At 40.0% G+C, this 15,507-nt stretch overlaps 1 protein-coding gene across 1 annotated transcript in view; it reads right to left on the bottom strand.

The window, feature by feature from the left end:
• Positions 1-15,507, bottom strand: part of ADARB2 (adenosine deaminase RNA specific B2 (inactive)) — a 306,595-nt gene that overhangs the window by 118,610 nt on the left and 172,478 nt on the right. The gene's annotated exons all lie outside the window — the stretch shown is intronic.

The following is a 15,507-nucleotide window of genomic DNA, read 5'->3' as shown; positions in this document are numbered from 1 at the left end:
TTTTTACCTTTTTTGTCTTCAATCACTGTACTTCAAAATCTATTCCTCAATTAAGTGCAGTAACAAAGGAAAAGTTGGCTAAAGCTTTACAAAGAAGGCCAAGTTTTCAGAGTGATGCAAAGAAAATTTGACACGTGACTCCCATCAACAATAATGATGGGAGCTATGCATCTAACTCTTTCTGCATTGTGCTGACATTGTACCCTTGAATGTTAGTACAGTCCAATAATTCTCCAAAGATGAGGCAGCTTATTTTCTCTGCCATTGCTGCTTTGCTGGCATTTTTATGGCATTCCCAGAAGTACTACCTGTCAGAGTCAGTACTTCCAAGGATGGCATTGCTTTGGGGTGATTGAGGATTGATGTAATTAAAGAGAAGGCAGTCTACTGCTTGCTCGTGGGTATTAAGCTTTTCACTGCATAGCTACGATTGATGATTTAAATGGTGACAAAGTTAGGCTGTTCTGTATGTGCAACCAGGAGTTCAGGGATGTGAGTCCTGTGTTTTAGGCTAAGAGAATTCCAAAAATGCTGCAGAAATTGAGCTTGGAAAACTGCCATGTTCTCATGAGCCATTTAAGAACATCACTGAAAACTTCCATATACTAGTCACAGGGACGGACTAGTTCCAATCACAGCTAGGGACAAGAAAGATTACTATTTCAGAATTCTTTGGAAAGGAATAGAAAAAAAAAAGGTATATAATATTACATCACTGAATAAATCCGCTGGATGCAGTTGTTGTTGTCTTAAATAGTTTATCAGATTAAATCTACACGTATCCACATCCGGAGCACTAACTGTAGGCTTTCTTTACAGTCAGCGAAGACATAGTCAATACAGCCTATGGCATTAGAGACATTAATTTCATCCTAAATTAAGTATGTTTTAATCCTGTTCAGTAGCTTAAACATGTTTAGAGCCATGTGAAATATCAAGCATATTATTATCTCAGTGCTTACCTCTTATTAAACAGATGAAGTGGTAAAACCTGATAGGAAAGCTCCTCTTTAACATACTGGAGACAGAGTTTGATAAGGATGGTCTGGGACCATAGAACAGTTCTTTGCACAGAAAGAAGAGGAATCTTATTCTTTTTTCCCTGTTATGATGTCCATAAACTCCAATTACATTTATAACTTCGCATTAAATTAAATACATTACTTTACACAAGCACTTAAAAAGTCTACTAAATATCCAATAACGGTTTTCTTTATTCCCTTGTTAGCAGCTGCCATGGCAGCAGGACTTGCACAAGAAAGAAAGTGATTTAGTGAATTGATCTGCAGTTGGCACAGCCCTCTGTTCTCAAACAGAACTGATTAGCTTAGCAAGAAAAGCGCGGTTTACTTTTTATCGCATTTCTTTTCTGCTCATCTCCCTTCAGTGGATGCCAAGAGGAGCAGAGGAACCGTAACCTCCTGAGCAGGTTGCTTACTTTCTTCAGCTCCAAATTCTGCAATTGAGAGGACTAATTTGGATGGTGCTGCAGCATCAAAGTACATGCCAGGGTTGCTGCTTTGGTACGCTGAAAACTGGTTCCAGATTGCTCTTTCAAGCTGTTTCTACATGATATTAGCCCTGAATATGATGACCCTCCATGTGCCAAAAAGTCCCATCTAAATCAGGATTATTTTAATTTTTTTTTCACCATTTAGTGGAAAAGCTAATAGGACACCAAGGCATAATGTCTAGCTGGGAGGATTTCTCCTGCATATGTCACTTTTGCTTCATAGACTGACCCTAGGGCTTGCCTTCTAATACATAACATTTGGAGGACTGTGCATACACTTCTGCACCTCTGATATTCTGTGTATTGAAGCTGCTGGGGAAACTCTTGATTCACCAGTTAAAAGTAAAGATTTTCTGCAGCACAGGATGACTAGCAGCTGCAGTAAAAACAGCGGGAGTCACTGAATTAGCAATTATTTTCCCTTGAAGACCAATTCATGACAGAAGTTCAGTTTGCTTTGGATAAGACTCCATAATTTCAAGGGTCAGATCCTCAGCTGGAGTGAGTCAGTGTAGCTTTACTGAAGTCCACGAACATACATGGAGTCACACTAGCTGAGGTCAGTGGAATAACACTATTTCAAAACAGTTAAGGATCTGATTTCATAAACTTATCATGACTACTCAGTCTTGTTAGTCCTTCACAGTTCTCATGCAAACTGGTCAAAAATTTGACAAAGTCAAAGCTTCTCAGGGGTGTTAGATATTTCTGAGTCTGCTTTTAGAGAAATAAGAAAAAAAATAGGAATAGGTGAGAGGCTGAAAACTATGGTTCCAAGTTATTTCTGGTAACAAAGATGAAAAGATAGAAAGGGGACAGAAAATTTTCTTCCTACTTTCTAGTTGAAATTCACTCTTAATAGTATTAATCCTTTTGGACTCTTTACAGTTAGCAGAGATAAAGAGGCTAATCTCTGCTTCTTCTACATTGGAAGCTCCATTAGTTCTACTAAATAGGTAGTGCAGCACCAGAGAAAGAAGTACATATGCATTTACCTCTCCCTCCTTTGATCTCAGCAAGAGATTATAAGACAGCTCCCATGCTCTGTTCTTTCATTTTAAAATGCAAAAGCAATCCAAAACTTTCTTCTCTCTGCCACAAGAAATCCTGGAGAGGGCCCCTTATACTAGAAAACATACAGCTCACACTCTCCAAATACATCTAAATCCATTAGTCATGTGAATTCAGTATCTTTTATTCCCTCTTACAAGCCATCTTCCTTCTTTCCATAACAACAAAGAAAATACTTTTTTCTGGTAAAGCAGGACTTATTTGAACCACACTGATTCAAATGACCACAGTGTCCGCCATAGCTAATGAGCTCCTAACAAACTAGGGACACACTGATAGGGGCAACATGGCTACAGTCCTCTCCTAAACACCAGAAAATAAAAGCTACCTCTCTACAGGACTTGACTTAAACTACTGCAGACATGGGTATACTCATTGTCAGCAACTTTGCTCTTTTGCTGCTACATATTGTTTGTTCTGCCTGGGGTGGTAAACTCTAATGACTTATGATCAGGCCCTGTCTTTCAAACTGGGAGGAAATGGGAACAGCGATGATGTATTTTAAGTGATGGGGTAGCTGGGGGATGACAATGAAGGAAGACCCTTTTACCCAGCGTAACACATTTGCTGGACTATCCAGAGCAGGGCTGTGACAAGGCTGGAGACTGGGCCTGGGTCTGCGACTATAGCCCCAGAGGAGGCTGAAATAGAGTTCTGGGCTGTGGGCAGGATAGGAGGAGCCCATCAGTGCCCTCAGAGACCTCATAATCAAGAGACTTTTAATACAGCCTGGCTACCTGCATGTACAGTTCCACCTCTATGTGTATTTTAATGCTCTTCTACATATTTTGACCTTTAAATCAAGCCAGTGATTTTTCAATGTAGAAAAATAATGATGAATATTTAACAGTAATCCTGCTCTTCCCCACCGTCAATTATGGCAGGCACTATTCCACCCAGAATACTAGTCTTTGCAGTAATCACACACTTAATGACCATGCTTGCCAAGCCCTTCCTTGACTTCCAAGCCTATTGATAAAAATACATGTGGTTCTGATATGCAGCAAGGACACTGTGAACTACCACTCTGTGACTTCTTCCATGACCACCTTGCAGCATGGGAACATGCCTATCCCTGCCATCAGCACTGGGTCACCGTCCCAGCCACTGCCCCTTCACTGATGGGTGACAGCCAAAGAGCACCAAAGGAGCAAGTGTGTGTTCTTGGGTAGCAACCACCAGTACAGCTTCCACAGCATTCATCTGAGTAACCCCTCTGTTGGGGCCAGCCTGAAGGTGACATCCTGCAGGGTGGATGGTTTCTCTGTTACCCTACTTATACCCTAGGTCAGTATAGCAGAACAATACTTAAAACCTCAGTTCTTCAGTGTTAGAAATAGGATATGCTCCGATTTGTTCAGTTTTGTGGCATTCCTGTTCAAATTCTGAATCCAGGACAGTGCAATGTACATGGAGTTATGGGGGTCACATCAGTAGTGCCGTGGCCACAGACCAAGACATTGCAATCATATTTATTAACTTTTCCAAGGCATTTGATTGTCCAGGACCATTCAGAGTGTCCAGGAGCATTTCTGTTAAGAAAATTGAAATACTTTGGCCTTGGCTGAGCTTCAGCAGATGGATTTGCTTCATATTTGTTAACAGAAGAGAGCAAGAGACACGAGGGGAGAAAGAAAGGTGGCAATTTGTCTCCAGAAGCAGACATACAGTAAATCTCCAGTGAACAGAATTTTATAGGAGAAAGTCCGTTTCCAATATTCTGCTTCCAGATTTTATAGAGGGCTTTCAGGATAAATGTAATTGTCTAGTGTTGATGATTTAAATGCAAACAATGCTATCCTTTGTTTCCTTGTCCCTGAGTGACAAAACTTCAGAGTTGCAATGTAACCTCTGCCACTTCCACAAATGACCTACTAGCAAAACATGAATTTGTTCAATTCAAAAGGAAATGGACAAAAAGAAAGTCATATCTTCCCTGCAAAGGGACAACAAGAACATAAAGTCATGTTCCATATGGCCTTGGTACTTGGTAAGGTGGTTCAGGCTGCAGATTGAGGTCTGTGTCGTCGGTATGTGTAGAGTTCAGGACCTGTCTAGGTAATGTCTACTGCTGGGAGAGTGATTTGTACCTGGTTTGCTCAATAGTTTTTCTGTTTGTATCAGACTTTCATTTTTCCAAATGTACTTGTCAGTAGAATTCGCTCAAATACTCTCTGTAAACATATTTCATCCTATGCAAACTATTTGTTTTGACTGTTCACTACTCATGCTGTGTAACCAGGCACCTAAGGCAAACTGCAGTTTTCCAGTGCTTTTGCAGATGACTGATCCCTGAAGTCCCCTGAACTGCTTTGCAAATCTCTACTGTAATCTGTCTTCAGTCACCCGATAAGGTTACCAAAAGCTATTTCTCAGTCATATAACAAGGGTCACTGTCTGTTGACTCTTAACAGATATGCTTAGTGTCCTGACAGAAGTGGAAACAATGATGGAGTGATTTGCACACACACAAAATAAGTTGAAAAGGAACATTTTCATGATTCTTTTTAACCCAAGCACGTTCAAAATGTAAACCTCACTTCTAAGTCTCTTTATAAACTAAGAATAAATAAAAATGCTAGCTTACAGAATTCTTAATCAAAAATAAGTACAATAAATATCTGCTTTAAAATAAATGTCTATTAGGTCTTCACTAGGCATATCTCTAATCAGGCTGCTGCTGAAGAGATCTGGAGCTCTGTACTACAAGGCTACATATAGAATCATAGCATGGTTAGTTAGAAGGGACCTTAAATATCATCTAATTCTACCTACCCTGTCATGGGCAGGGACACTTCCCACTAGACCAGGTTGTTCAAAGCCCCATCCAACCTGGCCTTGAACACTGCCAGGGATGGAGCATCCATGACTTCCCTGGGCAACCTGTTCTAGAGGCTCACAACCCTCACAGTAAAGAACTTCTTCCTGACATCTAATCTCCATCTTCCCTCTTCAGTTTAAAGCCATTCGCTCTTGTCCTATCACTACATGCACTTGTAAAAAGTCCCTTTCCAGCTTGCTTGTAGGCCCTCTTTAGAAACCAGTTTGAATCCACTGGGTAAGTTAAAGCAATACCCTATGGTTTTTACCATCTAAAATGAGATGCAATTTTTGCTCCTGATGAATGAGTGAATAAAAAGAAAGAGCTTTTCAAGACTAAACCATAACAAATCCCTTGACTACCCCATTGTCTTTCATCTGGTCATCTTGATGTTTAGCACAGTAGTTGCTATGGTTAGATGAGATGAACCCCACGTCTGGCTGTCTTGACTTGTAACAATTCCCACAGCCAGGTTGTTAAGGACTGGTGGATTAGTGCAGAAGTAACACTGCATTCATCTGCAGAGGCCTCTGTGGAACAAAGGTGCTGTTTTTAAGGTTAGTTAGCATGGCTCTTAGGAATGAGCTGCAGAAGAAATCTGACTGCCAATGGCACATCTGAAGGCAAAGGTGCCTTCAGAACAGGGCTCACGAACGTGTGTCATTTCCCATAGCTCCATGTAAGATCTCAGTGAAGTCCTAGGTACCTCTTGGGGCCATTTTTATTTCTGACAACTTAGAAACATATGTTACAGATCAGAATACTTAGTGATTTAAGTATCCACACAGGGGTCTCACCCAGATGCTTCCAGCCTCTCATAAACAACAAACTCTTACTTGGACTGTACATAACCCAAAATGCCTTCTTATTACTCCTTGTGATAACATTATTATTATGGATGTACATGAGCCAGCAGTGTGCCCAGGTGGCCAAAGAGGCCAGTAGCATCCTGGATTGTATCAGAAATAGGGTGGCCAGCAAGATTAGGGAAGTGATCATCCCCCTCTACTTGGCATTGGTGAGGTGACACCTTGAATACTGTATTCAGTTCTGGGCCCCTCACTACAGGAAGGATACTGAGTTGCTAGAGTGTGTCTTAAAAGAAGGGCAAAGAAGCTCATGAAGGGTCTAGAGCACAGGTCTTATGAGGAATGGCTGAGGGAACTCGGGTTGTCTAGCTTGGAGAAAAGGAGGCTCCGGGGGACCTTATCCCTCTCTACAACTACTTGAAAGGAGGTTGTAGTGAGGTGGGGGCTGGTCTTTTCTCCCAGGTAACAAGCTATAGAATAAGAGAAAACAGCCCCAAGCTGTGCCAGTGAAGGTTTAGATTGGATATATGGAAAAATTTCTTCACCAAAAGGGTTCTCAAGCATTGGAACAGGCTGCCCAGGCAAGTGGCTGAATCACCATCCCTGGGGGTATTTAAAAGTAGATGTGGCACTTAGGAACATCATTTAGTGGTGGGCTTGGCAGTGCTGATTTAAGGGTTGCACCTGGTGATCTTAGAGGTCTTTTCCAGCCTAAACAATTCTATCATATCATGTGACATAATTGAAAGAAAATAAAGATATCTGAATATCTTCCAATAGGCTCATGTATTTTTAAGTGTAGAGGAAGGTCATTCGGCACGGCTATTTTGAGGACTCCGCTGACAAAGTATTTTTTGTAACATTCTAATTTCAATGCTACTATCTATAGCTCTTTCTGTAGATTTGTCCTTTCAATGTACACTGTTGTCAATGAAAAAATACTGTAAGCCGGTTTTGAGGTGTGACTCAGAAAAAGCTGGAAAAAAGATGCTCTGAAATTTTTAAATCCATGCTGCATATCTTCAGTTTTAACCGGTATTCATGCAGTCCTCTGTAGTTTGGAACATCTCTTCCATAAGCTGCCTCCCGTCTATAAGAAAGAGCCAAGGTCATCCAGAAGAATTTTAGCATGTGACAGCAATGATTATCAACTCTCGTGGACTGGACAACTTTGGAGCTCTAATATGGACAATGTCTATAAAAGAGTGTACATACACATCATCTTTGCATGCCTACACACATATATTTACAGGAACCTTTGTGGTTTTCCAAGCAGAGGCACAGAGTTTGTAAATTATATCCTTCAAACAGCTGAAGACATACAGAAGCCACCTACACCCCAGAGTTCTTGGTGTCTGGCAAAGATAACTCATGTATGAAACAGGGGTCTCAGTGTCCAAAGGAAAGCCTTGAAAAGTAAGGCTTGGCAGACTCACAGGTTAAGGCTGTTATAATTAGGCTTGTAGAAGAGAAACCAGGGCCATACAGAGATCTGGAAAAAGGTAGATCTGGCTGAATGGTGGCTTTATAAGGAACAGCACAGAATATATGTTTAGAAAGACATCCCATTTTGATTTAAGATGCACAACTATCCCAGATATTGCCTATAAGCCCATCAGAAGAATAGGATTTCCTGGCTCACAAGGTTGATTTTCCTTTTGAAGGTCTGCTGTAATTATTTAAAGAACAAGTATTATTTAAAGAACAAAAAATACCATAGCTTCTCCCTAAGTAATTTAGAACCAGAAAAAAAGGCTTCTTTCTGTGCTTTCCTCTTTCTTACATGCTGCCCCATTCTCACAGGCTGCTCAGCAGGATGACAGGGATTTTCTGTTTGCTCCATGGCACACAAAAAAAGGCATCAAAATAAAAAGTCCTTATGGAAATAATTACATCAATTTTGCAATCAACAAGAAAACAAACAAACAAAACCCAATGAGGTCAACACTGAATGTACTAATCTTGCCAGTGCTCTGTATAATTAAAATAATTTCCCCTTGAAATCTGGCATTAATTACAATATGGAACACCTCTGGGCCTTAGCATTTTGGTCTGGTTTTATGGGTGTAGTTAGAACAGAGGTTTGTATGTGGAGTGGTTTTTAGTCTTTTTGTTTACGAGCCATTTGGCAATTATTTTACACAATCTATTTGCTGCATATGAGTTGTTGCTTCTTTCTATTGCCATCCCTGTATGACTTAGGAAATACACACTTGAAAGCAAAATTCTTCACAAAGTCATTGAGACCAACGTACTGACAAAACCCAAGTAAACCACAAATCTGTATTTGCATTTAATGCATACGGCATTGAAGAGATCTGCTGCTGTTGTCCTCTAGGCAGTGGCAGGCACAACATTTTTAAAACAGTTCCAATTTTCAACACTAGCATTTCAGATTTCCCACCTTCACATAGGGGATCAGCTTGCAGAAGTCTAAGAATACCCTGAAAAAGTGTTGATATTTTTTTTAAGTCATAAACATAAACCAAAAGGAGGGCACCAAAATTTACACCCTCCCCCCCCCCCCAACTTTGCCCTTAACTTTAACAGGGAAATTGAGATCTTGTTTTAAACTTTAGTGCTTACACATTAATTGTATAATTCAGGCTTTTTTTAAGTAAAATCTAGTCTGATTCTAGTACCAGTCTGATTCCTGACTTAGATTTAATTTGAATACTGAAGATTTATTCAGTTGCCTTCCTTTTTCTAACAGCAAGTAGCTTCAGTTAAGGAGATTTGCACTAAGAACGCATGTGTTCGGCCTCAGCACTGTTAAATTAATAGTGATGTATATGTGTTTGTAGGCATAGTGACCTTTTTTAGCTTCTCATTATGTTTGAAAATAGTTCTTGTTATCTGACGGAATGAATTATGTTGAGTACTGTAATGGCCCAGATAACCTATTGAAACTAGTTATTTTCCATCATATTTTAAATGTTAAAACTAACAAGCACTTAGTTAAGCATTACACTGGAGACTATCATGCCTTACATCTAGGAACATGCACTTTTAAAACTGTTCGGATTAAAGATGAATCAAAGCGCTTCAGCTTCAGGGATAGGACTGGAGGTGCACATCCCTCCAGATGGAACTGGTGTATAAAATCCAACAAAAATTGCTTTTAAAATTTAATAATTTACAAAATCTATGGTTAAGCACAGCCTGGCTGGGGTAGATAAGTAAAATAAATACTGCAAAGTCAATTTTTAATAATCTGTGGCATGAAATTTAAGCACAAGAGAAAACATTTCACAATCAAGTTGGAAGCTTTCTGTAAATGATCAAATGAGAATTTTAACCCCCCCTCACTTACCAATGCAAAATACATCCAGTTTATCCTTTAGTCCACAAACATATTCATAGATTTGTTTAAATGCCTTTTAATTCAAATAGACCCTTTGCTGTAACTGCTTTTTAGAACTAGAGTTATTTACAACAATGTCAGAAGAAGATAAACAGATACTGTAGCCTCTTGTTTGACGGTGAATTGGTGCATCATATGCAGTCACAAGAAATAATGTAATTAGTTTCTGGGTTAGTATGGTAACAAGTGGTCTGGTATATTTATCTAATTATTGAGGCAACACATTTACAACTGAAGGGATTTTATTATAAGAGGTTTATAAAACTCTGATTTAGGCTGATCTTCAGTCTTTTAATGCCAAGTAAAAACTGGCCTTCAAGCAACATTTTTGTATGATGAAGAATAAAATCCCAGATGGATTATGACAAGTCTGTGTGGTCCTAAAAGAGAAATCAAAATGGAAAGCTGGGAAAATTAAATGGTGAGGATAATATATATATACACACACACTCCGGAGGAGAGAGAGAGAGAAAATGTGAAGCTTTGTACATATTTTATGCATCTGGAATCGGTACGTTAACATGCTGTTTATGCTAAGAGGTGTACCATCTGCAGGGAATAAAGAAAAGGAAGAGATTATACTATATTATGGAGAAATCATATTTTGACTTAGTTATTATGGCTGTGGCTATTTTACGAAAAGGAGGTGGATTAATAATTGTCTAACCAACCAAAAAGGAAAGAGAAAGCAAAATGGGTTTTTCAAAGAAGTAGATTATTTCTCATGCAATAATAAGGGGCTTGTGCAATAGAGCAGGAGGAAGAAAGGGCAGTGACAAGAAGAGAGACTGAGTCTCATGGCAGGAGACAGGTGAGAGCTTGAAAGTCTTGCAGGGCTGAGAGTGGCTGCAGAGAAAAGGGTGAGCATGTATCAGCAGCCACAGGCAATGCAGACAGTGAGAAAAGAGGTCCTTGGTTGCCCTGAACTTACTGCAAAGAGGATGCCAATGAGCCACAAGACTTGGTTGTGTGTCTTCTTGGCACAGCTACCTCCTGGAATGCCCTGAGCATGGGCAAAGGCAGGACAAGTGATTGCTGCAACACAATCCTCAGTGCTGACAGGGGATCCAACAGGCAGGGACTCATCTGGGGTGGGATGTGGGGTAGCAGTGTCCTCTCACATGCCTATGTGAGGTCTGGCGCTGATGTGGAGAGGGACCATGGAGGGCAGGGCACAGAAGATGATGACATTGGGAGCCAAAAGCGAGTGCCCTAGTTGTAAGCTGTTAGGAAATTATTCTCTGGGAGGAAACTGTAAGGAAAACATGCAACATTTCAGCCTAAGGTAAAAGAGCTAGAAGTGAGTAAAGCTCACTCCTACACAGACGGTCCGGAAGAGACTTATTGAGCCTTTTATTTGCCCTCTTTCATTATGGATATTTTGATATGTTATTGTACCTCTCCCCCCACCTCCTGCTTCTACTCTAATCCAGCACCTTTTTGTTCTGAATGGAAAGACAACCCTCACAATGGGCCTTTTTCCCTAAGAAATATTGGTTTCATTTACAGTGGGCTAGAAATGCATGTGCTGCTGTGCCCTGGGCCTTTCAATCACCTGCTGAGAGCACTGACTTCTCATTGTTTCCATTTTAACACTGTTCTTGCAGTTGCAATTGCTGCCTTTTGAATTAAATCTGGGTTAACAGTCTGAGGACAGATAAGCCCCACGAGAGGAAATGATGGAAATCCAAACAGCAATTCTTTAGCCTATTGCTTTTTTATGACCAGCTGGAAGACCTGTGTACGATCAGAAGCAAAGTGCATTTCTGCAGTCTGTTCCGATTTGCATAAAATTTTCCTTTGGTGTTTGCATAATTTTCCAATTAATCACCAGGACAATACTCTAACTCCTGAACATCTCTCTCCCAGGCATTTAAGGTATTTGTGCTAATGTAAGAGCTTTAGACACTGATGATAAGGCCAAGACCTGTAGTTTTCTGTTTATTTCACATGTAAAACACAGTCCAAATGTTTACTGTACCTTATACTTCACAACAAGTGCATCAGTGATTACTGAAAAAGCACAGATGGGGCATAGACAGTTTTTCATTCCTTGTTCCATATGATAGAACTCAACACATCTGGTATGCTATGAAAAGCATCTTTGCACTAATTTGTTTGTCAGTATCTATTGAAAGGACTATCTGTCATCCTGTCGCTTTTTCGTTGCCCTGAGATGTCTGAAGACAAGACTAGTCACAAATTGCGACTGCTGGCCACTTGGGACTAACTGGTAGAAACCACCAGCTGTTCCAAGGATCTCCAGTGGTGGATTTGTTTCTTTTTTGCATTTTTTTATAAGCAAAAATTTCAGTGTAATCTCTCCTCAGACATTTTGCATTCGTAAGAAACCAAATCACTTGAGCAAGAAACAGTTTGTTTGTCCTTGCTGTCTGTGTACACATTTCCATCTGTTTCTACAACTGGGTGAGTGCTCTTTGACTGTACAAGAATGATACTGGGGGCAGAAAATGCCCTTGCTGGTGGTGTGCATGTGGTGATCTTAACACTATGCTAGGTCTTTTATGCCAGGAACCCGGCCATAAATAGACTGTCAGGAACTCGGCCAGATTGGTTTGTTAAGGAAAAGTAAGGATCCTAAAGGAACCTTGGTGTTTGTATGGGTTGATCAATACAGGCTGAAAATGTTTTTGTCCCACAATTCTTCATGCTGATCATCTTCTTGAAAGACAGACTTGTGATTTATGATCTGTTATGTTTATTTTGCCTCATCTCCTTACCAATAAATCAAAGTGTTGGATGTCATTTCTTTTCCAGTCTGATTTTTTAATTTTCATATTATAGATGCTTTATTGCATTAAATTCTGATTGTGTGAACAATTTAAGCCATTTCCCTTCAGTCAAGAGCTATTCTGACACAAGAGTGCAGGTCTGATTGAAGGTGTGAATTTCAGGTTCTATTAATGTGTGGGCAATATATACGTAAATTGCATTCAGTAATATGAGAAAACCTATGAAACACAGCGGAAGCATTTCCATGCCCATTCAATGGGCACGTAATGTCCAAAAGTACTGGATTGGACTGTCTGCAGGTAATTAAGTAGTAATGCATTTTCATAATGAATCTGACTGATCAGCAATGCACCAGCATAACTTGCACTTAATGCCAGCCATTTCAAAATAATGAAAATATTTTTCTACTTAATGACATATAATCCTTTGAAACTACTGATCCAAGTAACAGGTCATACCTTGTTTCTCTAGTACTACTGAAAGAAGAAACAGTACCTTATCTGTACGGGAATAATGACACAGTGTATGTTTACCAGTCTTTCACAAGATTACTCTTAAGTGTCCATGTTGCGCTGCTAAGCTTTGAACATGAGTTCGATATGAGTTCTGCCTCAGATTAATGGTGTGTTTTGATCCAGAGTATTCCATAAGCATGAAGAGATAGAAAAGTGTTCACACTTTCTCTCTGCTAATAATTGAATTACAGATGAATACCAAACGCAACCTAGTAATTTGAAACAAGTGCTATCCTCTCTGATATATGCAGCTATTGAGTAGTTTAGGGTTCCGACAAACAGCTGGGCAGACCTTCCTTATTTTCTGGGAGCCTCTGATGTTTACTGCCATTTTAGACCAGATTTTTCAGATAGTCTGAGCCAATGTATGCCAGTTAGCATCATCTAAAAACATGGCTTCCTTAGTTGCTATTGTCTTGTGAATTGTCCCCTAGCCACTAGATGACAACACTCCTTTTATCCAAACACACTGTCTAGGTGGTACTAATTTACACTGTTTGGAAGCTGTAGTTATATAAGACTTGGATTTATTGCAAGAAGGGCCCCCTTCGAAAGTGAACACTGCAAGAATCAGGCCCAGAATGGGCAATGAGATGTGATGAAAAAGCATGTTCCTCACTCCTGCCGATACCTGAATTACGGTGTATGAGAATGCTGCCAGTGTGTCTTGTTTTTTTATGTCCATTTCACACCTATGGTGGGGTAAACCTCACTAAAGTTGTATATGACAGACTTCTATTTTGTTTTAGGAAAAAAACAAGAAAAAAAAAACAGAAAGAAGTCTAGTAAACCCGAATATGCTGAAGGAATCCTTAAAAATTAAGACAAACTTCCATGACTGCAAAGTACATTTTGAGCTGAATAAATTGAGGATTATACAGCCCATAATGTAGCTGGTTTCACAAAAGGTCTAATTTGATAATGAAGTGTTCTCACTCAATTTAGGCTTTTCAGATGGCTGATAAACATAGGCGTGGTGTGTGTTAAATGAGATTATGTTCTAAAAAATAGCTGGAGTGAATACATAGCTGCTGTGGAGAGCCATAGTATGATGCTGGACCCTGCATTTATATCAACATTATATCCTTTTGACACTCAAACCAAATGCTTTTACTATTTCCTTTTTCACCATAAGATTAACATTGAGTCTCTCACTTCTTGGTCTTGGCTTGAAAATCAGCTTTGTGGTTGCAGGGTTCATTACAGGATGGTTGAGGCTGGAAAGGACCTCTGGAGATCATCTAGTTCAATCCCTCTGCTCAAGCTAGGGCAGCCAGAGCAGGTTGCCCAGGACCATGTCCAGTCAGGCTTTGAATATCTCTATGGATGGAGACTGTTCAACTAAAGCTAGTCTGAGCAATGGCAGCTGAAAAACATTGTGGGTCTAAGGCAGAGGTATTAGCTGGCAGCTAACGGAGGAAGACTGCATAAGGCCAGTAATGTCTATGTAAAAGTACTTTGCCTTGGAGAGAGCTTCACATAGGAAGATAATATTTTCCAGGTTTTTAGTGTGAGGTTATACATACACCTGAAATAAATTCTTATGTCTTCTGAGAATCCCGGTGAGCAGCCGGGACTTCTGGAACTCAGAGACGTCACTTTCGTCCTCCTCTCCTTACACTACAGATCTTTCTATTACACAGCCTCTTCCTTGTATAACTGCAAAGCCTTGGAGGAAATATGATGAGAAGAGCTTTTACCAGGAGACTTTCTGTATATTTTACATTCAGTGGAACATAAAATCAGGGTCAATTTAGAGAGAATTTCATTGATACTGCTTACAATCAAAGCGAAAGCTAGACAGCACAGCCCAGGCACCTGAGAGGCAACCCATTTTTAGCATCATTTGATTTAAACTTCATTGAACATTGCAATTCTGCGCACATTTTTTCCTAGTGTTGTATCCTGAATCCGTCAGGGTCAAACAAATAAAACTTTATTTGAAAATTCCTTACTTGTCTACTTCTGTTTGCCTTAGTGAAAAATTGATGTGACAGAGATTTCTGAAAACCCTTTCTTCCTGCAGGGATTAATTCTGGTGGGACTCCTTGTGTTAGGGTTTTTTATAATCTCTGCTGGCTGTGAAAAAGGACGATAGCACCTATGGAAATGATCATGCTGGTTGCTTCTGTAGTTGCTGTCAGTTTTCAGTCAATATAGAAAGACAAAAGTATCATAGGCTGAAAATAGTGCATGATGAGAGAACTCAAGGTTGACTTTTTATTTTCCTAAAAAAAAAAACCCCCACATTCCTACAGTTTTCTGTTTTTCTACCACCTTCATTCTTTTAGGTCCAGCAAGAGATGGGACACCTGAGAGATGAATGGAGAGTGGACAGTACGAAGAATCTATCCACAGCCCTTGAATCTGACCTATGAAGGGATTATATCCTGAATGTCACCCCCAGATGTACCCTGCAGCGGCATTTGAATGCATGTTGCATGAAGCAGCCATACATATCAACGAGGAGGGATGGAGAGGTTGGCTCTGCCTGCCTGTACTGGCATGGATATTCAGAAAGGCTCTTGGCAGTGGTTAACATGTTTCCACTCTGCTGCCAAGTCCTCTTTCTTGGTTGGGTGCATGTTCCCTGTTGACCAAGTAAATGTTAAGTGAATTGGCTGAAATGATTTATTAACTATGTAAAGGCAAGAAGATAT

The sequence above is a fragment of the Lathamus discolor genome, chromosome 2 (genome assembly GCF_037157495.1).
Source record: "Lathamus discolor isolate bLatDis1 chromosome 2, bLatDis1.hap1, whole genome shotgun sequence".
In the NCBI taxonomy this organism is placed as follows: Eukaryota; Metazoa; Chordata; class Aves; order Psittaciformes; family Psittacidae; genus Lathamus; species Lathamus discolor.
The sequence above is the reverse complement of the archived record's forward strand: the minus strand, read 5'-3'. Positions and strand labels throughout refer to the sequence as shown.